The sequence below is a fragment of the Bidens hawaiensis genome, unplaced genomic scaffold, assembly GCF_021521415.1.
Source record: "Bidens hawaiensis isolate Kalapana, Puna unplaced genomic scaffold, B.hawaiensis_p1.1 tig00026906_1, whole genome shotgun sequence".
Lineage (NCBI taxonomy): Eukaryota > Viridiplantae > Streptophyta > Magnoliopsida > Asterales > Asteraceae > Bidens > Bidens hawaiensis.
In genome coordinates this window covers 181215-204305 of record NW_027494344.1, presented here as the reverse complement: position 1 = coordinate 204305, position 23091 = coordinate 181215, and the positions used below count along the sequence as shown (strand labels likewise).

At 36.9% G+C, this 23091-nt stretch overlaps 5 pseudogenes across 1 annotated transcript; 3 read left to right on the top strand and 2 right to left on the bottom strand.

Annotated features, from left to right (window-relative positions):
- Nucleotides 1-494: 494 nt before the first annotated feature.
- On the bottom strand, nt 495-1368 carry LOC143574405 (glutaredoxin-C13 pseudogene; annotated as a pseudogene). Its single transcript, XR_013142584.1, has 2 exons — nt 644-1368; nt 495-608 (listed from the first exon to the last, which is right to left on the bottom strand). The product of XR_013142584.1 is annotated as a glutaredoxin-C13 pseudogene (transcript).
- Nucleotides 1369-3984: 2616 nt separating this feature from the next.
- On the bottom strand, nt 3985-4791 carry LOC143574411 (glutaredoxin-C11 pseudogene; annotated as a pseudogene).
- A 7403-nt stretch (nt 4792-12194) lies between these two features.
- On the top strand, nt 12195-12798 carry LOC143574403 (monothiol glutaredoxin-S2 pseudogene; annotated as a pseudogene).
- A 2810-nt stretch (nt 12799-15608) lies between these two features.
- Nucleotides 15609-16278, top strand: LOC143574402 (monothiol glutaredoxin-S2 pseudogene; annotated as a pseudogene).
- Nucleotides 16279-22285: 6007 nt separating this feature from the next.
- On the top strand, nt 22286-22654 carry LOC143574410 (monothiol glutaredoxin-S2 pseudogene; annotated as a pseudogene).
- Nucleotides 22655-23091: the final 437 nt, after the last annotated feature.

The window sequence follows — 23091 nt, the reverse complement described above, 5'->3', positions numbered from 1 at the left end:
AGAAAATGAAAGCTTGAGGCATTGAATTCTTTTCTTTATGTAAAAGTGGAGAATATATCTTTTTTAAGACCTTTTTCAAACACAAGTATGGATCTTAGAGGTCCGATATATTCGATATATCACTTTTTTGAGTGTTGGTAGGGCCGCAATCTGATCACTGATCAGTTTGAGAGTAGCTTACGTTTAAACTGATTATCGATATGATAAATCTTCGGGTTGTCATCATGTCATTTCTAACTTGAATAATAAACATGTCTTAACACAAAAAGAACATATTATATAAGGTCAACCCACCAACCCATTTACAATTTGATTACAACCCGTCAGCCCGTTTACAACTTTAGATTGATTCGGGAACATCAATATAACACATTAACTTAATTACGCGTGATTAACTTTGTTCACATGTGAACAGATCAAAACACGTGTTAGATCACACATAATTTTATGGTCTTTTTCTTTTGTTATTAAATAGAAATATTAAGGGTGCTAGATAATATAAACAAGAATCAGATTCATATGGATGATACCCGTGTCGTCATCAAACACTTGTGAAAACGGATTAAAACAACTAAAGTCACAACCTAAAAGCCACTAATGATATTATCCTAAATTTAATCTATTTAACTTATGCTAATAAAACCTAAGCAAACTAGTCACGGTCTTGAGTCTTGACCCGAACTTATTCCTTCAAATTGCGAGTACACATTCTAAGCCAGTGTTTGATACGGCCTGAGGAGCGGGATGAGAGCACCGCGGAGGTGAAGTGACATCACCTCGTTGGTGGACCCCACAAGGTTACCCCCTATGAACACAGCTGGCACAGGGGGAGAGTTGCAGCCTCGGTTCACAAGGGCCTTCTCAATCTCCCAACCGTCTGGATCATGGTCCAGCTCATGAACCAGGGGCTCAACCCCGAGTTCTTGGAACAAAATGGTCACAGCATAGCACAAGCAACACGTGCTCTTGCTAAACACGACAATTCCGTTCTCTGATGTCAATGCTTGTATCTTGTCCATCTTATGAAACTACCTTAAACTACAATGTCACGAGTCTCCAAACGATTGGATCAAACTCTAAGGGAGGTTCGGAGAAGGGTTTTGAGGGAGAGATGAGATTTGGTTTGGTTTGCATAGGGGTTTCTCGGGCTACTTCTATTTATATAAAATTGTTTTCTCGTTACAAGAACATCTAAACGAGATGCTTTTTTTTATATAGATGCTTGAAAGCTACTAAAGGTACTTTTATATATGGCTACTTTTTTTCCTTTCCACACACCAAGGAACAAGTACTAACTAACATCCTTATAATATATGTACAAACCTCCATCTTGAAGACATTATAATGGGTTGATTCAGGTTAAGCTTAACGGGTAAAGGGTCAAATTTATATTATTATTGTAGAATATTTGGCACGCTAATTATTTATTAAAAATGAGAATTTTTGACACAAGTGTTCAAGCGATAACCGACATGCACCAAAAATAACCACTTTTCATTGAAATAAAAGGCGGAAATTTTGATCCGTCAACTTTATAACTTTAACATTAGATTATACCAGAGTATAATTTCCGTGATCATACTTGGGGTAGCAATTTCCGACACGACACAAAAATGATAAAATTTGGGTTGTTCAGGTTGACCTGTTTAATTAAGCGTTTTTTTGTTTAGGTTGACCTGTTTAACCCGTTTAATTAAACACATCAACCTGCCCATTTTTTCAACCCACCAACCTGATTAGAAAGTATACGACTTGATTATCACCCGTCAACCCATTTGACATGTTTAGATAACTGGGTTAAACGGGTTTGGCTGCACGATTATAACTGTGCCTGGGTTAGGGTTGATGTTTTTGACACGAACAAATATATTGGTAATGTTCGGATTGAACAATTAAACCCGCCAACCCAAAACATGTCAACATGACCGACCCGTATAGAAAGTTACCCGTTTTGATCCGAACCCGAGTTGATTAGTTAACCAACTGTTCGATGTGTGCAAGCTATGGACCATGAGTTTGATTCCTGCACATTCAGTGGATCCAAATAAACAGCCAAAAAAATCCACTAAATAAACTTTAAGATTCTAAGGGTTGTTAGTTCAATTTCTAAGAGATTCCTTTAATCATCTTAACTATATTCTCATGGTTGAAAGATTTAGAAATGAGATTTCTTTTAGTGGGCTATGATTCTTGATAACATGCCCACCAACTTGCATACATTCTATAACCACTTGTGAATCTTGTACGCGTGAGTTTTTTCATATCTTTTGCCTCAAATGATAATTTCATTGAGTCAAAATTCAGTGAAGTAAAAAAATGCGCGATTAAAACATAAAAAAGTCCATGTATTTATTTTTTCATATTTGACCTAAATACAGAAGAAAAACAGTTCTGGTCTATATGCATAAATAGTATTAGGGCAGGGCATGCGGGATTAGTAACGGGTTCAGGTACAGGTTCAAACATGTCATGTGCTTTACGTTTTCTAAACTTGATAAAAAATAAATAATGCATTAACTAAAACTTTACAAAAACATTTATGCTATAAGAATAATTCAAATTTTTAAATAAAACGATAAATAAATTGGTTGTGATTGCCATCTATAATGTATGCAAATATTGCAAGAAATACAAGCCTTCAGGATCTTAGAGGCCAGTTTTTTTAATTTTATCAGTTTGTGGATTGGGCTACTAAGAAAAAAAATTGTGGTCACTTAAAAACCAAGCGGCCCGTTATAATAGAAAAGCCAAAATTCTGGACAAATGTGTTTTCAACTGACAAGCCCGTTTCTGCACATACTTAAAAATCAAGTGGCCCGTTTCAACCCAAACTTGTCCAAACCCGTTACCAAGCCCACCTACCTTGCCACCTCTAAAGCTGATACTAACCTCTTGTAGCAGCTTTTACCATTCAGAAGCGCATCTCTCACCAGCAAACGCATATAAGATACAAAGGATTTGTGGTGTGGCCTTGAATTTGACTGTTCATGTCCAAGTCGACGGTTTTCGAGATTTTTAATTTGAATTCAGAGATGAGGACAACAATATATAGATGTAAAACACAAACCCTGTGCAATATTGCAAGTAGTTAGATGAGACAGTTACAATCCATTTACATATAAATAAGTTGATCTGGGTTGTGTTCATCTGTAACGGGTCAATGGGTTAAGCTAAAGGTTTCGACTAAAAAGGAAATATGTCAAATAAGTCAACGGGTATAAAAACCTCAGAGTCTTGTTATAATTAGAAAGTTATTATTTTTGTATTAATATAGCCTTTGTATTCATATAGGAAACTTTTAAGAAATAAACAGAAAAGTGTTTGTGGATTGGCCCAAACTGAACCGACCATACTCTAATCTACCAATTTGACCCAAACCAGCTTTGGATGCATTACCCACCCAGTTGGCCAACCAATCCACCATCTTGCCACATGAAGCACAAGTTCATAGCAAATTTGAACCAACACCAGTCATTACTTTAAAGTTGACTTTACAAGAAGCTGAATTCATTTTCCTTAATTTAAATAACTAAGCTTGCATTTAAGTTTTTCAGTAAGACTGGCCAAACAATAATTAGACTTATGCATGATAATATTAATATTTCCAGTGATCATATACTATATATTACTAGTCAAAACTTATTGCTTTATAAAGTGAATATTTCTGATTTTAAATTTAACTTTTTCCGATGAACCGACAACATAAGAAGCTCACAAGTCACAACATGAGTAGTTTCATGTACTTTGAGTTGAGGAGTGTGTTCAAAGAATTCGAGGGACTAAATATGTAATTTTGTAATGTTCAGGGACATGATAAAACATGAACTTATTACAGTTATTAAAATCGAAATCTAACCTAAGTCAACGGTCAAAGAGTGTGATTTTCAGACGAAAAGTCAACTGTCAAAGCGTCAAGTCAACGGTCAGAAACAGCACGTCATTTCTAATCATGAAGTAAAGAAGCATGAAAACAATATTAATGTTGCCTGAAAGTATACCATGACAACAAAAATACCATAAAGAAAGCAATAATTTACAGTTTTATAAGTATCTTGAAGACCAGGAAGTCAAAATTAACAGGTGTTGACTCCTTTATGTACAGTCAAGAGAGCATGCAAAAAACATCAGCTCTTAGTACACTTACAGTCATGTTATTCTAACATGATGTTGTGCTTAAAGCTAATTAGTTATACTTTTATTTTGTGAACATACTACTAGCTAAAACCAGATAGCACTTGCTTCAATAAGCTTTTGTTTTAGTGATCCATCAACATGAAGAGAAATGACATCACGGGCCGAGCCTACATATTTACCACCTATAAACACTGCTGGGAGAGCAGGATTACAACCTAGGCGTTGTAAGGCCCGCTCCATGTCAGCATCATGATCAACTTCATGAATTGCAGGACTTGCACCAAGTTCATAGAATAGTGCCTTAATACTATGGCACATGCAACACGAACTCTTGGTGAAGATAACTGCAGCTTTCTTAGATGCCAAATAGGTTACTCTATCCATTTAGTATACGTTTCTAATATAGTAGATCGAATGTAAGATGTTGTGGTAGACTTTGAGGTTTCATTGCTTCTTATATAGAAAAAAATGTTCCTTTTGGATATTTATCTGGATAAGAACAACGCTACTGATGATTTGTGTAAACAAGTTGACCCATGGTATCTCTTCCTATGCAAGTAATATAATCTTAGAAATATATAAAGTAATCTGAGGTCGTGTTCGTTGCATATTATAAGAGTGATGAGAGGTGGAAAATTGGGGATATATTCTATAATAAAGTAGACTTTTGGAAAAGAATCTATTAAAATACTCTTGTGTTAAAAAGTCAATCTAGGGAATTTTCACTGTCAACACTACAGGTTAGCTAACTCAAAAACAATAGAAATGACTAAGTTATATATAGTTATATACTATCAAAAGAAGTGATTTGTTAATAAGATAAAGTTCAGAGTAAATATATATTAGTATTAAGGTAAGACCATGTTGACCAAGAAAAATAGCAACAACAACCAACGAAAGATTTAATTATGCAGTCACTATCCTATAGAATTTCTAGGGAATAAAAGGTTCTATTTCATATTCTGGATGACGATTACTATTTAAGAATGTCAGTAAAGTGATAATAATTTTTAAATATTCTCGACAAGAAAGATATGTATGGCCAATCACAGAGAGCCACCGATTCTTCTAGACAAGTGATGATCTGTTAGTGGTCACAGGTACTGAATATTGCTTACTTGTATCCAACTATCCATCAATAAGTAACCTTTTAAAGCTTAAAAAACTTGATTTAAAAAAATGTGGATCAATAATATATTTGTACCATTACTAGCAATATCAACATTTGAGATAAAGAAGATATACCTATGTTTACAGCTAATTGTTACCTATAAACCTCAACATTTTGATGGAAAGATACAGGTTCTAAGTGAAAGGACAAGCTAGACAACAGATTTTTAAAAGTAGGTGACATGGCATGTATTATTGGTGTGAGCATAAGATGATGTACATTTAATTCCTGAAACGTCTTCTCCAAGGTGATTTCCTATCTAGTGCTCAAGCATAAATGTAGCATCACAAGTGTACAAATGATCCTTAGCATATTACAGTTGTCTTAGCAGAAAAGCATATATTACACAAAAAATAAGAGTGAGATGAGGAAAAAGGGAACCAATCAAATTTCAGCAAATGTTTTGTAAACATATACACAATGTGGTTATATTCATACCAGTGACATAATAATATTATGTTCCTTTTGATGTAATCATAAAATTGCAGCCTAATTGGAGAATATATACATATATCAATATTAAGCTTAGGATTCTAAATATGAGACAGTAATGTGGTGAGTGTATCAACAGATTTAAACGACTCTTCGCTTTGTTTCGAGCCAATTATGCGAATTCTACCTCCAGAACATTGTGAAAGATAAAAGATTATTATGCCCTCTCATTAAGGCTGCCAAAAAAAGATGCCAGTATCTAATACTGTATGTCTACTGTATTGGACATAATATTCTTTTTTTTTCTTTTTGCAATAAATATAAAACATAAACTTGCAACTGTTAGGTTCGGAGTCACACACAAACACGAATACAATAGTAAAACCGAAAGAATAAACGAAAGAGACACAAGGATTTAAGTGGTTCGGTCACGGTGTATGACCTAAGTCCACTGTCGATAACTAGGGTTTTCTTATTATTGAGTGATACCAACTTACAAGTACAGGAGAGAATATATAGACTAGACAATTAGGGTTTAACCCTTTAACTAAACTGGGCCTGATTAGAGCTTTTGGGCTTGGCCAAAACTCAAACAGCTTAATCTCCTAATTCTGTCTATTCGTCTAAACCGGACCCGACCCATGATGGATCGGAGACCACAACATAACAATCTCCCACTTGGGCTTCGAGACATCTTCTCTAAACCACCACTTGGATGCGTCAAACATTTCAACCTGCTCCCATTTGGAGACGTAAAATGTCTTCACCTGCATTGCCTTGTACATGTAAAATAAAACCCATCTGGTTTTGCACCTCCTAGTTACCCTTCGCCTTCTCAACATTATTCCTGAAGGCCTGCTGAAGCTCTGCACAGCTTCAGCTTATCCAGCATCACCGGCTTGGTGAACATATCTGCTGGATTCTTAGCACCTGAGATATTTTTCAAACTGAAAACACCATCACTGATCAAATCTCTGACAAAGTGATATCTCCTCCCGATGTGCTTAGTCTTCGAATGATAGACTGGATTCTTCGCAAGTTTCACTGCACTCTCATTGTCACAATATAAGAAGAACTCTGCCTGTTTCTTTCCCAACTCTTCAAGAAAAGTTCTCAACCATACTAATTCTTTACTTGCTTCGGCTGCTGCCATATATTCTGCCTCAGTGGTTGATAAAGCAACACTTTTCTGAAGTCTGGACATCCAACATACTGCTGTTCCCCCAACTGTGAAAACATAACCAGTAGTGCTTTTAAACGTCTTCTTACATCCACCCAGATCAGCATCTGAATAACCCCTGAGAATTGTATCCTTCCCCTTAAAACATAACCCCAAACTGGAAGTACCCTTTAAGTATCTGAGTAACCATTTCACCGCTTCCCAATGTTCCTTTCCCGGATCCGACATAAAACGACTAACTACCCCGACAGCATGAGCAATGTCTGGCCGTGTACAAACCATGGCGTACATGAGACTGCCAACAGCAGATGCATACGGAACTTTAGCCATCTCTGTTCTTTCTTCCTCTGTTCTGGGAGACTGGTCTTTGGTAAGTTTGAAATGACTTCCCAGAGGTGTGTTTCTCGGTTTAGTCTTCTCGTCATTCATCCTGAATCTTTCTAACACTTTCCCTATGTATTTCTCTTGGGATAGTGTTATGGAGCCATCTTTCTTTCTGGATATACTCATCCCCAAAATCTGTTTGGCTGGACCAAGATCTTTCATCTCAAATTCATCAGACAACTGTTTCTTCAACTTGCGAATCTCCTTCATATCAGATCCTGCAATTAACATATCATCTACATAAAGAAGTAGAATGATATATGAGCCTTTAAACTTCGTTAAGTAGCAGCAATGGTCGGCCTCGCATTTCTTGTACCCAGTTCTCACCATAAAATCATCAAACTTTAGGTACCATTGCCTAGGTGCCTGCTTCAGACCATACAAGCTTTTCTTCAATTTGCAGACCCATTTTTCTTTCCCGGCAACCTGAAATCCCTCAGGTTGTGCCATATAGATCTCCTCGTCAAGATCACCATGTAAAAATGCTGTCTTAACATCTAATTGCTCTAGATGTAAATTTTCTGCAGCAACAATACTTAAGATCAATCTGATGGTGGTCATCTTCACAACTGGAGAGAATATTTCATTATAATCAATTCCCTTCTTTTGCTGGAAACCCTTGACCACTAAACGAGCTTTGTATCGTTTAGACCCATCATGTTCTTCCTTGACTCTATAGACCCATTTATTCTGTAGAACTCTTTTATCTGGTGGAAACTTGGTTAAAACCCATGTCTGGTTTTTACTCAAAGAGTTCATCTCCTCCTTCATAGCATGCTCCCACTGGAGCGAATCTTTCAACTTAAGTGCTTCATAATAACTCTCTGGCTCACCATTTTCAGTTAAAAGGAGATAATTAACTGAAGGTTTGTAACGTACCGGCTGTTTAGAAACTCTGGTGGACCTCCTAACCCAGTGCTGAGGCGGGTCAGGTTCTTGTGGAGACTGTTCATCCTCAGACTCTGAACTCCCACTGTCAGAGACTCCCTCTGACTCTTCATTTCCACCAATATCATCATCTTCAAATTCAGGAACTGTGGTTTCTTCAGTTTCTGTCTCGGGTTCGGTAGCTGACTCAACTGTCTTTTTCTGAGCATCAATTTCATATTCAACCTGCTCTTTCTGAACCCTTGATTTTGAAGTGTTTCTATCTTTGTATAACTCAGCCTCATTAAAAGTTGCATGCTTGCTTCTGACTACTTTTCTGCTTTCTAAATCCCAAAGCCTGTAGCCCATTTCGTTTGACCCATATCCAATGAAAACATATTTTTTAGCTTTAGCATCAAGCTTGTCATTTTTCACTAGATCATAAGCGCTACACCCAAAGACTTTCAAATGCTTATAATCTGCAGCTTTACCTTTCCACTCTTCTTCTGGTGTCTTGAAACCCAGCGGTACTGACAATCCCCGGTTAATTAAATAAGCTGCAGTGTTAACTGCATCTGCCCAGAACGTCTTTGGAAGCCCGGCATTAAGTCTCATACTTCTTGCCTTTTCATTTAACGTCCTGTTCATTCGTTCTGCCACTCCATTTTATTGAGGAGTGCCAGGGACTGTAAAGATCATCCGAATACCGTACTCTTCACAATAATCACGGAATTCTTTGCTAACGTATTCACCATCGTTATCCGACTTCAAGCATTTCACCTTCAAATCAGTTTCCAATTCAACAGCAGTTTTTCATTTCTTAAAAGTATCAAAAACATCAGATTTATTTTTAAGAAAGTAAACCCATACCTTGCGTGTCGAATCATCAATGAAGGTGACATAATAGTGCGATCCTCCCAAAGAAGAGACTGAAGTTGGTCCATAGACATCAGAGTGAATAAGCTCCAATTTCTGAGCTTTCGGTTGTTTTCCGGTCTTCACAAAAGATACTTTCTTCTTTTTACCGAAAACACATGGTTCACAAAATTCAGATTCAACCTTCTTCAGTTCTGGAATTTTTCCTCTAGCAACGAGCATTTTCATCCCTTTTTCACTCATGTGGCCGAGTCGTTGGTGCCACAAACTAGACTGACTCGGTCCACTGGTCACTGCATTTACCCCATCAGCTGGAATTTCAACCATGTATAAAGTGCCCTTCTTTTTACCTCTGGCGATCACAAGATTCCCTTTCACAACTTTCCATTTACCCCCACCAAACATAACATCATATCCTTGGTCATCTAACTGCCCAACAGAAATTAGCTTTCTTCTAAGGCTAGGAACGACCCGAACATCCTTTAGAGTCCATGAGGTGCCGAATTAAGTTTTTAGTTCAATATCCCCCATCCCCGTGATATCAACAGCATGATTATTAGCCAAACGAACTTTACCAAAATTACCTGTTCGGAGATTCTTCATCTTCTTCGTGCTATAAGTGGCATGAAAAGATGCACCAGAATCCATAATCCATGAATCTGTTGATTCTTCAACACAGCAGATAAGAGTCTCTTCTGAACCTTCTGAATCATCTGAACCGGTGGCCAGATTAACTTCCTTCTTAGATTCTTTCTTTTCTTTTGAAATTGAGGGGTTAGGGCATTGGTTTCTGAAATGCCCCATTTCTTTGCAATTCCAACACTCAATGTCTTTTCTGGGCTTTGACTGACTTCTTCTTCTAGACTTTGACCTACCCCTGCCATTACCTTTCTCTCTTCTCCTACCTCTCCCTTCGGTGCTCAATATAGAACTAGATGTCTCACCAGAATTCTTTCTTCTTATGTCCTCCCCTAAAATCAAATCCCGGACTCCTTCAAAAGTAAGCTTAGTATTCCCAGAAGAACTACTAACTGCAGTAACAGTCCCTGACCAACTTTCGGGTAACGAGGATAACAAGAGTAACGCTTGAACTTCATCATCAAACTTGATATCAACAGAAGACAAACGAGAAATAATAGTGTTGAAGTCATTAACATGAGAGGTAACAGATGCCCCTTCCTTCATTCTGGTGTTAACTAGCTGTCTAATCAGAAATACCTTGTTTGATGCAGAAGGCTTTTCATACATATTTGACAAGGCTTTCATAAGACCATACGTGGTAGTTTCATTTACAATATTGAATGCCACATTCTTAGCTAGTGAGAGTCTAATAACAGCTATGGCTTTTCTGTCAAGTACCTTCCACTCATCATCTTTCATACTTTCCGGTTTCCTCTCTTCTAGTGCTTCCATTAAGTCTTTCTGACATAGCAAATCCTCAATTTGCATTTTCCACCATCCAAAATCCTGACCATCAAACTTCTCAATCTTGATCTTTCCGTCCTCAGCCATTATCCAAACTGAGTTTTGATTACAGCAAACAACCAAACTACCCAAGGAATAAAAGGACTGGAAACTGATCAGAAAAAACGAACCAGCAGCTGCGGAACCCTAATCAGCGGCGGCGGAACTGTAGCGGCGGCGGCGGTACTGTAGCGGCGGCGCGGTACTGTAGCGGCGGCGGCGGTACTGTAGCGGCGGTGGAACTGTAGCAGCGGAGTAGCGGCGACGGAACTGTGTGTATAATCGAGAACCAGGCTCTGATAACAATTGTTAGGTTCGGAGTCACACACAAACACGAATACAATAGTAAAACCGAAAGAATAAACGAAAGAGACACAAGGATTTAAGTGGTTCGGTCACGGTGTATGACCTACGTCCACTGTCGATAACTAGGGTTTTCTTATTATTGAGTGATACCAACTTACAAGTACAGGAGAGAATATATAGACTAGACAATTAGGGTTTAACCCTTTAACTAAACTGGGCCTGATTAGAGCTTTTGGGCTTGGCCAAAACTCAAACAGCTTAATCTCCTAATTCTGTCTATTCGTCTAAACCGGACCCGACCCATGATGGATCGGAGACCACAACATAACAGCAACACCCTACACTGATTTGATGATTAAAATCTCGGGCCATTGCTAATCAGGTAAAAGCTAGTTTCAACTTAGATGACACAAGTCCTAAAACAAATTACCGGTTTCTAACTGTTTATTATAGAATAGGGTGCAAGATACTAATTTTCTGTCAGTTTCATATATTATTCATAAGTTCACGACCTGCAAACAAGTTAAATGGAAATGTGAATCGACAATCGACATTATTCTGGTAACTTATGTGATCACAACCAGTTGTCATATTCAAAGTTAAAATCAAACAACAATGCCTAAACATGTATGATTCATAACGATTCATTTGAATGTGAAATAAATTTTGTCCACGTCATGTATTGCGTTTAAGAGCCAAAAGAATAAAGTAAATAATGTTAGGTCTTTGTTTGATTGTGGAGTGATTTTCATCACGTTTATGAGCCAAACGAATAAAGTAAATAATGTTAGGTATTTGATTGATCGTTGAGTGATTTTCATCATCACGCGATATTTTCATGCACAACTACTTGATCAGACAACTTATTTTAATATTCTCTCTCTTTTCACCACTCCGGTGCCTACCAAATCTATTCTTTGTTGTTGGGCACTTTTCACTTTTTACTCTCACTAAGAATCATGCATTGAGGAAAAGGGAGGGTGTATACCCAATTTGGAAATCATCTTCCAGATCAGCAGATGCTATGTGATAGAAATATGAAAAAGAAAGATATTGATAATCAAATGCATAATTAATTAGTAAATTACCAAACCGTCCTTGCATAAATAACTGCTAGGAAGAACCTCTTAAAGGCTCTATCAAGGTTAAAGACGTTATTCTACATATAAGATGCTGATGTGCATATCAATATAGGCAGATATATACAACTTGTTATAGTACACTATGATGGTAATATCAAACAATTTGTGAAGCCAGATAAATGATAGTACGGTATCTTTTGTGAAATAGGAATCTGTCTTTTCCAATATCAAGCAAGACCTACTATCTCTCTATATATAGCTTTAGCAAGAGCTAACTTAGTCACAACAAAATCTCAACTTTCCAATATCAAGCATTACCAACTTATCTAATTTCTTTAGCATCAAGAGATGGCTATGGTTTCAGCTTTGGTGAATGAAAGGTCAGTGGTTATATTCAGTAAGAACTCTTGCTGCATGTGCCACACAATTAAGACACTAATAAGCAGTTTTGGAGCAAATCCGACTGTTTACGAGTTAGATGAGCATCCAAAGGGGAGTCAGATAGAGAAGGAACTCAAGGCATTAGGGTTTAAGCCAAGTGTGCCAGCTGTGTTCATAGGGCAACAGCCGATTGGTGGGGCCAACGAGATAATGGCACTTCATTTGAAGGGTCAGTTGGTGCCGTTGCTACTCCGGGCTAATGCTATATGGGCTTGGTGAACCTTGTTCAAGAAAAAGTTTTAAAGTTTTTATAGTATAGAGTTAAGAGTTATGTTAATCAACTACAGATGCAGTTTGACGCTTCTGTAGTTGTTAAAGCAGGAAAGACGCCCTCGTTTGTTTTGGTGTCTTTTTTTTCTTTTTTTTTGTGTCCATGACAGGGTTGGATTTTGTTCACACACCAACACTTTTTTGTTCATTTTCTGTTTTTTATAATAGTAATAATGATTGCAAAATGTAATGTGAGGTAAAAATAAAGTAATAACTATTGTATGTATATATCTTGTGTATATTACATCATGGAGAGGACCACTTATAAAGTAAACCCTAGGGCCCATTAATCTAAGCATACTGAGCTAATACCTTATCTAACTAATATAATATAAACAGAAAAGAAAAGTATTATTAAAATAATTAAAATCTGTAAATAAAATGGTTAAGGAGGTTCTATGCATTAAAAATAACTTTGGAAGACTTTCAACCTAATTGACTTGTCCATCCCATTTGACCCGTTTAAAATATTAGAAAACAACCCAAAACAAGTTCATGACCTTTACAGGGAAACACAGCAGCATGAACAAACACGGGACTGTTGAGATGCATAAAAATACTCAGTTCTCTAACTATAATTCTACTTTCTAACCATTTATTTGCAGTTTCACTTTTTAACTAAAATCGACTGAAAGTTTTTCCTTTCCATTCTACTCTTTTCTTTTCCTTTCCCTTTCACTTTCCTTCCAATTTGGCAAGAAACACTTTCCTTTCAATTTACTCTTCAAACATCCTCCTTTCCTTTCCTTTCTTTCCTTAAATGAATCTCTGGAACACCCTTTTTGTTATTTCCTTCCATAAAAAAAACTCAGGAACACACCTCTTTTGTTTTTTCCATCCCTTTCCTTTCCTTTCTTTCTTTAAGTTATACTCAGGAACACAGCGTTAGTGTTTGTAGGTCAACCCAACCCGACCTGCTGCCCTTTTAGATTTCTACTAAAAAGTGGCATGCCTGCCTTGCCCGCCCATCTTGCCGCCTCTCAAGATTACACTTAGCGGGCTCCTTTCAGAAGGGCTGCTAGTAAATACAGATTTTTTTTCTTTTTGAATTTTGGGTAAGAACCAGCCTGACTTCAGTATTTCTAATTATTATCCATAGGGCAACTTGAAACAAAAGAAGTTTTCTTTTAGAAATTTGAAACTTATGGACGACTAGAGGAGTGTATTACATGAAATCTAAAACGTTTGATGGTGATTACTTATATATTGAAGTAAAAGAAGCTACAGATGGATAACCTACGCTTGTTAACATTGACATTGTTATATAATCTCAAGTTGGACACAATAATAAAAAAGCATCTAGGTAAATCACTGGCGTAAAGCAAACATACCACTAACAAAACCAAGTGGTTAAGTTAAAACAGAAAACAACACATCACTGCCTGTTAAGATCACGATAACTGATGGTGGAATTCACGATTTTATTTATGATTCTGATCCGAGATTTCAAGAATAACTAAAATCTTCAAGTGATAAAGAAATTCTGAAACAGTTTTTAAGGATATAAGATTTAATAGTAATCTTGTAAACGTGTTTTCATATATATGTTATACGTGCTGTCTAGTCACTTTTCCTTAAGAGGAATTTTCTTATCTCACCCACATCTAGAGAAAAAAAACATTAATAAGAAATATAAAGCTTTTTGGCATCCTTAGTCCTTTTCTGTAAGTGGGAAACGTGAGGGAATAACAAGCCCACCAATCTAAAAAAACAAAAAAGACATGTTATGTTAGGACTCGACTATGCATACTTGTTTATATCCCCATATACACCCTTCAGATTATTTGATGAATACCAAATAACAAATAGAAATGTAGATCTAGTTGTCATGTACTCATGTGTCAAAACCAACTGTTCTTATGAAAACTTAAAACAAAAACATTCATAGATATATTAGCCAAAGAAATATATTAGTGAGTTATAGCTAGATCACTAACTTCATAACTTGCAAAGTGTGACATAAAACAGAACAAGTTGCAATGAAGGTAAGGCAAAAGATAAGAAATTGAAGATTATATGTTTAATAGATGGTTTGGTGTCCAAGTTTATTAAATGGTAGATACCATGTACGTCAGTGCCCCTAAACAAGTGTCCCTTAGCTTTATCTATGGCCATTTCTACAAAAATTGATTCCACATTTCAGAACTGAGCTCATCCTTTTCTCCCCTTTTCCTTTTTTTTCCGACTTTTTAGCTGAATATATGTGGCATAACCTAAAACTAGAATATAAGAAAGGTAAAATACCATGCTGTACGGTTTTATACATTATCCTTGGAACATAAGATGGAAAAATGTACCAATGCCCATGACTCTGACTCTGACTTAAAGGAAAAGAATGGGAAGAGAAGAGATGTGAGAATAAAAGAATATCGTTAGTCTGGAATAAGATGGACCTCGAATTTTCCAGAGATATTAGAGCGCCTGATGAAAATGTAAACAATAACTTTTTAACACATATCTAATTATTAATTTACTTGTGACCACTTAGTGAAAGATCAACTGTTATGATCTTGATCTTACAGCTTGCATGTTGGTACAAAAACAGTTAAGATGATGAGACCCCTCTCCCTTTAATGATACGTACAATATTTTGACTAAGCACTTAATAAGAATATATTCACATTCATAAGACATAACTTTTCATTCTACTTGTAGGATACCAATCTGCAATATGATTTAACTTTTCACCCCTGATAAATATATCTTTTATCCACATATTTATTTTTTCATAACTTTCGGCACAAGTTGAATTAATCTGCCTACGCACATTGACTAGGAGCGCATCTAGCTTATTGGAGTCAACGACTGTTAGGAAAAAAAACAACTTAATTAAAAAAGAGTTGGTATGATGGTATCCCTATAAAATAAGAGCTATCAAGATTGGAGATCTTAAAAAGATATGAATGACCACTTTTGGAATATCAAACCTTTGTGAAGCCAAATAAAAGATAATTTGGCATCTTTTTGTGAAAAGGAATATCTACTTTCCAATATCAAGCAAGACCTACTATCTATAAATAGCATTAGCAAGAGCTCAATTTAGTCACAACAAAATCTCAACTTTCGATCTCTTACCGAATTTACTCTTGCTTTGAGTATTAATCTCTTAAGCTTCAAAAGATGGCTATGGTTTCAGCTTTGGTGAATGAAAGGTCAGTGGTTATATTCAGTAAGAGCTCTTGCTGCATGTGCCACACAATTAAGACACTGATAAGCAGTTTTGGAGCAAATCCGACTGTTTACGAGTTAGATGAGCATCCACAGGGGAGTCAGATAGAGAAGGAACTCAAGGCATTAGGGTTTAAGCCAAGTGTGCCAGCTGTATTCATAGGACAGGAGCTGATTGGCGGGGCCAATGAGATAATGGCACTTCATTTGAAGGGTCAGTTGGTGCCATTGCTACTACGGGCTAATGCTATATGGGTCTAGTGAAACTTGTTTAAGAATGTGTTTTAAGTTCTTATAGTATAGAGTTAAGAGTTTTATGCTTCTGTGTTTAAGAATATGTTAATACAACTATAGGAGCAGTTTGATGCTTCTGCAGTTGTTAGAGCAGGAAAGACGGCCCTCATTTTTTGGCCATCTTTTCTTTAAGTGTCCTTTTTTTTTCTTTTTCTTTTGTGTCTATGACAGGGTTGGATTTTGTTCACCCGTCAAAACGTTTTTGTTTATTTTCAGCTTATTCCTATTAGTGGATTAATAATGATTGTAAAATGTAAGATAAGACATAAATGAAGTAATAATTGTTGTATATGCCTTGTGACTTGTGTATATCATCATAAAAAGGGCGTGCATAGAGAAAGGGGGGGAGCTTCTAAAGTAAACACTATGGCCCATTAGGCTAGATACTGATACTTGGCTAATAACTTATCTAATTTATATAATCTAACACAAATAAAAAAACAATAATACTAAAATAATCAAAATCTATGATTAAAATTATTCTTTGGAGGACTTTCAACATAATTGAAAGTTTTGAAATAAAATGAAACATATCCTGGAGGCACTATTAGAGATCATTTCCTCTGGTAAATTTTACTTCACGGCTAGAACTTGCTTATCATTAATATAAATAATAAAATGCCAAGAATGCAACATCAGCGTGCCAAAATATGGGTTTTTATTAGCTTTCAGCTGATTATATGCCAACTAACACAGGCTATTGAGAGGCATAAAAAATACTCAGGTCTATAACTGAAATTCTATTTTTTAACCATTTATCTCCAACTCTGTTATCTCAACTATGGTTACTAATATAAATTATTCAACGGATTGTCTTGTAGTCACTAAAAATGGAATGTTCCTATGTGTAGTTATAACTGAGGATTACTCAGGTGACCTACAAGTAGATTAACTTCTTCTATGAGTTAGTCTGCATACTGCATTACACCTGAAATCCAAATATGGTTATCATTAATTAGGTGGCTCATTCTGGATCTGCCCTTACACGGTATCTCTTTCTATTGTCTGTGTATTGGAGGTAAACTCTCGCTAAAGGCCTAAATATGATATCCAGATGTAATAAACTTTAAAGAGAAGTGCTTAGAAGTCAACCCAGTTCCACATTTTGACCTGTTACTTAGGCTGCCCCACCCGCTCATCTTGCTGCCTCAGGCTCAGTTTAGAAGGACTGTCATTACTTTCTAATATTACTTTCTAATTACATTATCACAAATTCATTATCCAGTCCATTCGGACAAAACAATCTTTTTGATGTAGCAAAAGCTGATTTAAATGTCCCTTCTGACATTTGAAACTTATAGAAACTAATTTATTTAGAAATATAAACGTTTGATGGTCATTACTTATAAATTAAAGAGAAACTACGGATGGATAACCTACACTCGTTTAACATTAAAATTGTTATATAATCACAAGTTGGACACAGAAAAAAAAATAGTGCATCTCAGTAAATCACTTGCACAAAGCATACATACCTCGACTTGTTAAAGAGAAAACAAACATCATGATAACTGACGCAGGAATTAACTAGTTTATTGTTGACTCTGACCCAAGATTGTGAGAATAAAATTTTACAGTAATCTCGTGAATGTGTTTTCGTGCGTATGTTTTGTGTGCTATCTAGCCACTTTTCCTTACTAGAGGATTTCTCTAATCTCACCGACACCTAGAAAAAGAATTAATAAAAAATATAAAGTTTTGGGTTGGCATTCATTGTCTTTTCTGGAAGTGGGAAAAGTGGGGGAATAACAAGCCCACAAATCTAAATAATCAGAAAAGATATGTTATGTAAGGACTCGACTATGCATTCCTAGATGTATCCCATATATACCCTTCACTTTATTTAATAAATACCAAATAACAAAAAGAAATGTGGGATCTAGTTGCCATGTACAACAGAACAAGTGGCAATGAATGTAAGGCAAGATTGAAAACTAAGCATTTTACGTTTAATAGAAGGTGTGGTGTCTAGGTTAACTGAATGGTAGATATCATGTAAGCCGTTGCCCCTAAGCAAGTGTCCCTTAGCTTTATCTAAGGGCAGTTCTACAAATTGATTCCAAATTTATTCTATGATTCATGTGGTATACTCTAATACCAGAGAATAAGAAATTTACATTCCCTGTTGTACAGTTTTATACACTTTCCTTGTAACATAAGATGGAAAAATGTATGAAATCCCATGATTCTGATCTAAATAAAAAGAATAGGAAGAGAGGAGAAGTGTGAATAAAAGAATAGTGCAAGTCTGGAATAAGATAGACCTCATGTTTTTTAAAGAATAAAATAAAGTTTTATCACTAATCAAATTACTAAGCGATTTCTAAAACATATAGCGTGATTATCAACAGGAGATTGTAATTGGTAATTGTTAATGAATAAATCATAAGAGTTACAATCAGGAATATATAGACTACAATAGAAAGAGATAACTATGGAAACCAAAGATAACTATGGAAATCAAATCATAACAAACTATGCTAGAATCACGGTTCAATATTCCCCCGCAAGTTCAGGGCGGTCAGCAATCTGTAACTTGGACCGTAAGAAATCAAAGTTTTGTGAGGGCAGTGGCTTGGTGAAGATGTCAGCAATTTGTTCCTTTGTTGAGATAAATTTTACGTTAAGATTGCCCTGTGAGACCTGTTCGCGAACAAAATTGTAATCGACTTCCACATGTTTGGTGCGGGCATGAAAAACTGGATTAGCAGTGAGATAAGTAGCACCAAGATTGTCGCACCAAAGAGTGGGAGCTCCACTGTCCAAACCAAGTTCTTGAAGGAGTGATTTTAGCCAAATCAGTTCTGCAACAGTGTCGCCGATGGCTTTATATTCCGATTCAGTTGAAGAGCGAGAGACCGTTTTCTGCTTTTTAGCCGACCAAGAGACAAGATTAGAGCCTAGATAGATGGCAAATCCCCCCGTGGAGCATATGGAAAGAGTTGTTCGTTAAAACGAACATGGTGAGCAATGTAAGTGCGCTCGGTGAGAGGATCGAAACACCGATAGCCGTGATGGGAAGGGCTATAGCCTAGAAACACGCAAGGCGTGGAACGAAATTCGATTTTGTGGTGGTTGTAAGGACGAAGATATGGGAAACACTGAGAACCAAACACCCGTAGGAAGGAGTAATCTGGTTTCCGGCCATAAGTGTGCTCAAACGGAGATTTGTTTAAGGACACACGGGAGGGCAGGCGGTTAATTAGATAGACCGCGGTTTCAAAAGCAAAATGCCAAAACCGCGGAGGGAGGTGAGACTGGGCCATGAGAGAAAGACCCGTTTCTACAACATGTCGATGTCTACGTTCCACAAAACCGTTCTGCTCACTTGTGTGAGGACAAGAACGATGGTGAAGAATCCCAAGGTTGCGGCAGAGAGTAGCAAGTGGACGAAACTCACCACCCCAATCCGATTGGATGCATTTTAATTTTGTGTTGAACTGGCGTTCAACCATGGTGATGAAATTGGTCAAGATGGCATAGACATCAGATTTTTGAGATAAGGGGTAAAGCCACATGTAACGAGTATGATGGTCAACACATAACAAGAAATAACGTTGACCGTCAATAGATGGTGACGGGGTAGGGCCCCAAACATCACAATATATAAGATCCAAAATATTATTACTACGAAAATTTGATTCAGATAAGTGTAATTTAGATGACTTGCCCATTTGACAAGAAGAGCATAACTGTTTTGACAATTTATTAGAAACTGGTAAATAACAATGGGAAACAATGGAATTAAAAACTTGAGCATGTGGATGTCCTAAGCGTTGATGCCAAACATCCGATGAAGCCTTGACAGCAGTAAAAGCAACCTTGGGTAGATTCTTGAGTTGAGGAAGGCGAATAGAGTACAAGCCTTGCTCACTGGGGCCGTGAGGAGGGTAGTTCGGGTAGACTCGTCCTTCACAAGAAAATAAGATGAATGAAATTCAAAAAAGACATCATTGTCAAGGCAAAATTTTTGAACAGATAAAAGATTTTGTTTAAGTTTGGGAACATGAAGAATATCAGAAAGATTAAAGGTTTTATTAGACGAGTGGATTTTTGAGGATCCGATACGAAAAATTGGTATAGAGGAACCATTGCCAATAAGTAAGGAATCGCTACCATAATATGCCTCAGAATTGTCCATGTTCAATAAGTCTAGTGTGGCGTGATGTGTGGCACCAGTGTCGGGTTTCCAAGCACTTCCGGAAGAAGAAGCAACATCCGAAAAAGCAGTGAAGTTGGCCTGAGGAGCAGACCGTGGCTATTGATTGGGTTGATTCGGACACTGAGATGGTAATGGGCTATTCCACACCGATTGCAATGGCCATAGACGGTGTTTTGAGTTGAAGCCCAAGAGAACTGCCTTGTGCCACTATTGTCTCTAGAGCGTGGATTGAAAGAACCACGAGAATTACCCCGACCCCTATTGTTTCGGCCAGTTCGGTTATTATTGGAAAATCGAGATCCAAAATAGGCCTGAGGTTGTGAGGGGTTGGGCTGCAGTTGATAGCTTAGTTGAGAAGCAGCTAGTTGAAGGTTTTGAAGCTGATGCTGCAACGGGCTGAAAGTTTTATTGACTGTATAGTCATAGTCAGACAGCAGGGAGTAGATCTCGTTGAACGAGATGGGAGGGTTTCTTCCTAGCACGCTGCCTTTTAAGGCGTATTCTTCACGAAGCCCCGCAAGAGTGTGCATAACGAGATCGCTGTCCAGTACCGGTTTTCCAATGTTAGCGAGTGCAGTGGCATATTCTTGAGCCCTGCATAGGTAGTCAATTGGTTTTTCATCACCCTTCATGGTGATGCGAATGAGTTGGCTTTTGAGAAAAAATTCGTGTGAGGCGGTGCTAGGCGCATAGGCCCGTTCTAGAGACTGCCAGACGGCACGGGAGGTTTTTCCTTGAATGTGTTGGTATGATTCTTCAGAGACGGTTGAGATAAGGAGAGTTCGAATATGAGCGTCATTCGAAATCCAAGGAGTATAGCTGGGATTGTCCGTTGTAGCCTCGCCAGCTTGTACTTTTTGATCTGGACAGGGGACGGTACCATCAATATAACCAAATAGGTTATGAGATGTGAGAAACGATTCAAGCATGGAGCGCCAGTAGCCGTAATTTGTGGGTTAGAGAGTGAAGGGAAATTTGTGGGAATTGTGGGTTGTCTTCTCTTGGTGAGAAAAATTAAGAATAGCTGCCATTGAAGCAGAGAATTAGGCCGGAGATTGCGTCGGCTGGAAAATTTGAGGAGAGGCAGATGAATGCCGATTAGGGTTAGGGAAAATTTTAGGAGTTGATTCTGGCTCTTGATACCATATCAACAGGAGATTGTAATTGGTAATTGTTATTGAATAAATCATAAGAGTTACAATCAGGAATATATAGACTACAATAGAAAGAGATAACTATGGAAACCAAAGATAACTATGGAAATCAAATCATAACAAACTATGCTAGAATCACGGTTCAATAGTGATTATAGCGGTATTTAGAGTTTTTTTTATTTTTTAATATAAAAAATTGTAGAAACCTGTTATTTGGGCTTGTTTATCGACCAAATAGCTACACCTTCCACAAGCTCCACCGTAAAAGCTTATTTTGTGAATATAAACCCTTATTATTTTCTTAAATATTTCTACACCTTTATCGCTAAATATGAAATAGCGATCGCTATTTACCGCTATTCGCTATTGACAACTATGGTTGGTACAAACTGGTGAGACCCCTCTCACTTTAGCTATTCTGATTCCTTGTATAGGTGTTAAACTAGCATGGCGTGTGGAGAAATAATTTAACGATAACCACAATATTTTGCCTAAGCATTCAATAAGAATATATCCACATTCATAACTTTTCATTCTACTTGTAAGGATGCTAATTTTCCATGTGATTTAATTATCTCAAATATATGATTTATCACAATTGTAAGGACTATTCCTTAAATGCTTGTAGGAAAAAAAACAGCTTAACTAAGAATCACTCGGTATCCTATAATATAAGAGATATAAAGAAAGATCTTAAAAGATATCAATGACCATCATTAGAATATTATTCTATTGATTTTGGCATTTTGCAATCTATCTCCTGTGGCATTCCATTTAAGATAAACGTAAAAGGGCAATCTGGGAAATTACCGAATACTACTTGTATCCACCTTTTCCCTCCTTTCTTGTCATCTAGTCCATCTATAAATAGCCTCCACGGCCATTCAAGTTCCTCAAAACAAAAACTCATACCATAAAAGCATCTTACGCTTATTACAGTTATCCAATAGAGAAAACAAAATGGGCATTGTGTCAAGATTGGTGAAAGATAGAGCAGTTGTTATATTCAGCAAAAGTTCTTGCTGTATATGCCACACCATCAAAACACTCATATGTAGCTTTGGGGCAAACCCAACTGTCTATGAGCTCGACGAACACCCGGACGGTCAGAAAATTGAGAAGGAGCTGCAAGCCTTAGGGTGTAAGCCATGTGTCCCGGCTGTATTTATCGGACAGGAGCTGGTTGGTGGATCCAATGAGGTCATGAGTCTGCATCTCAAAGGAAAGTTGGTCCCGATGCTCATTAAAGAGAGGGCAATATGGCTGTAATACAACTATAGCCCTAAATTGAGCATTTTCTTAAGCTTTGGTATACTTATGAGTTAGGAACAACTATGAGAGCATGAATAAGCATTAAGTCAGATGGCATTTTATCTAGCCATGTGTATATGATATGTGTAATTTATTTGGCCTTAAACCTTTTTTTGTTATTATAAACTTGAGAGCAATAAAAAATTCATAGAAATAGAAAGTTTGCATTTTGTGACATGCCATATATCATATATGATATGTGTACTTTGGTGTCAACCTTTTACTTTGCAACATTGTGCCTCTAAATTCTTAATTGTTTGAACATTTATAACTAAATTTATGGCTAGGTCATGAATTTTCCAAGTGAATCAAATGAACAAATATGAATTCGCACTGAGTTCATGTAGAAGCAATAGCTACAACTCAAACTCAATTGCTTCCAAATAACAAATAAC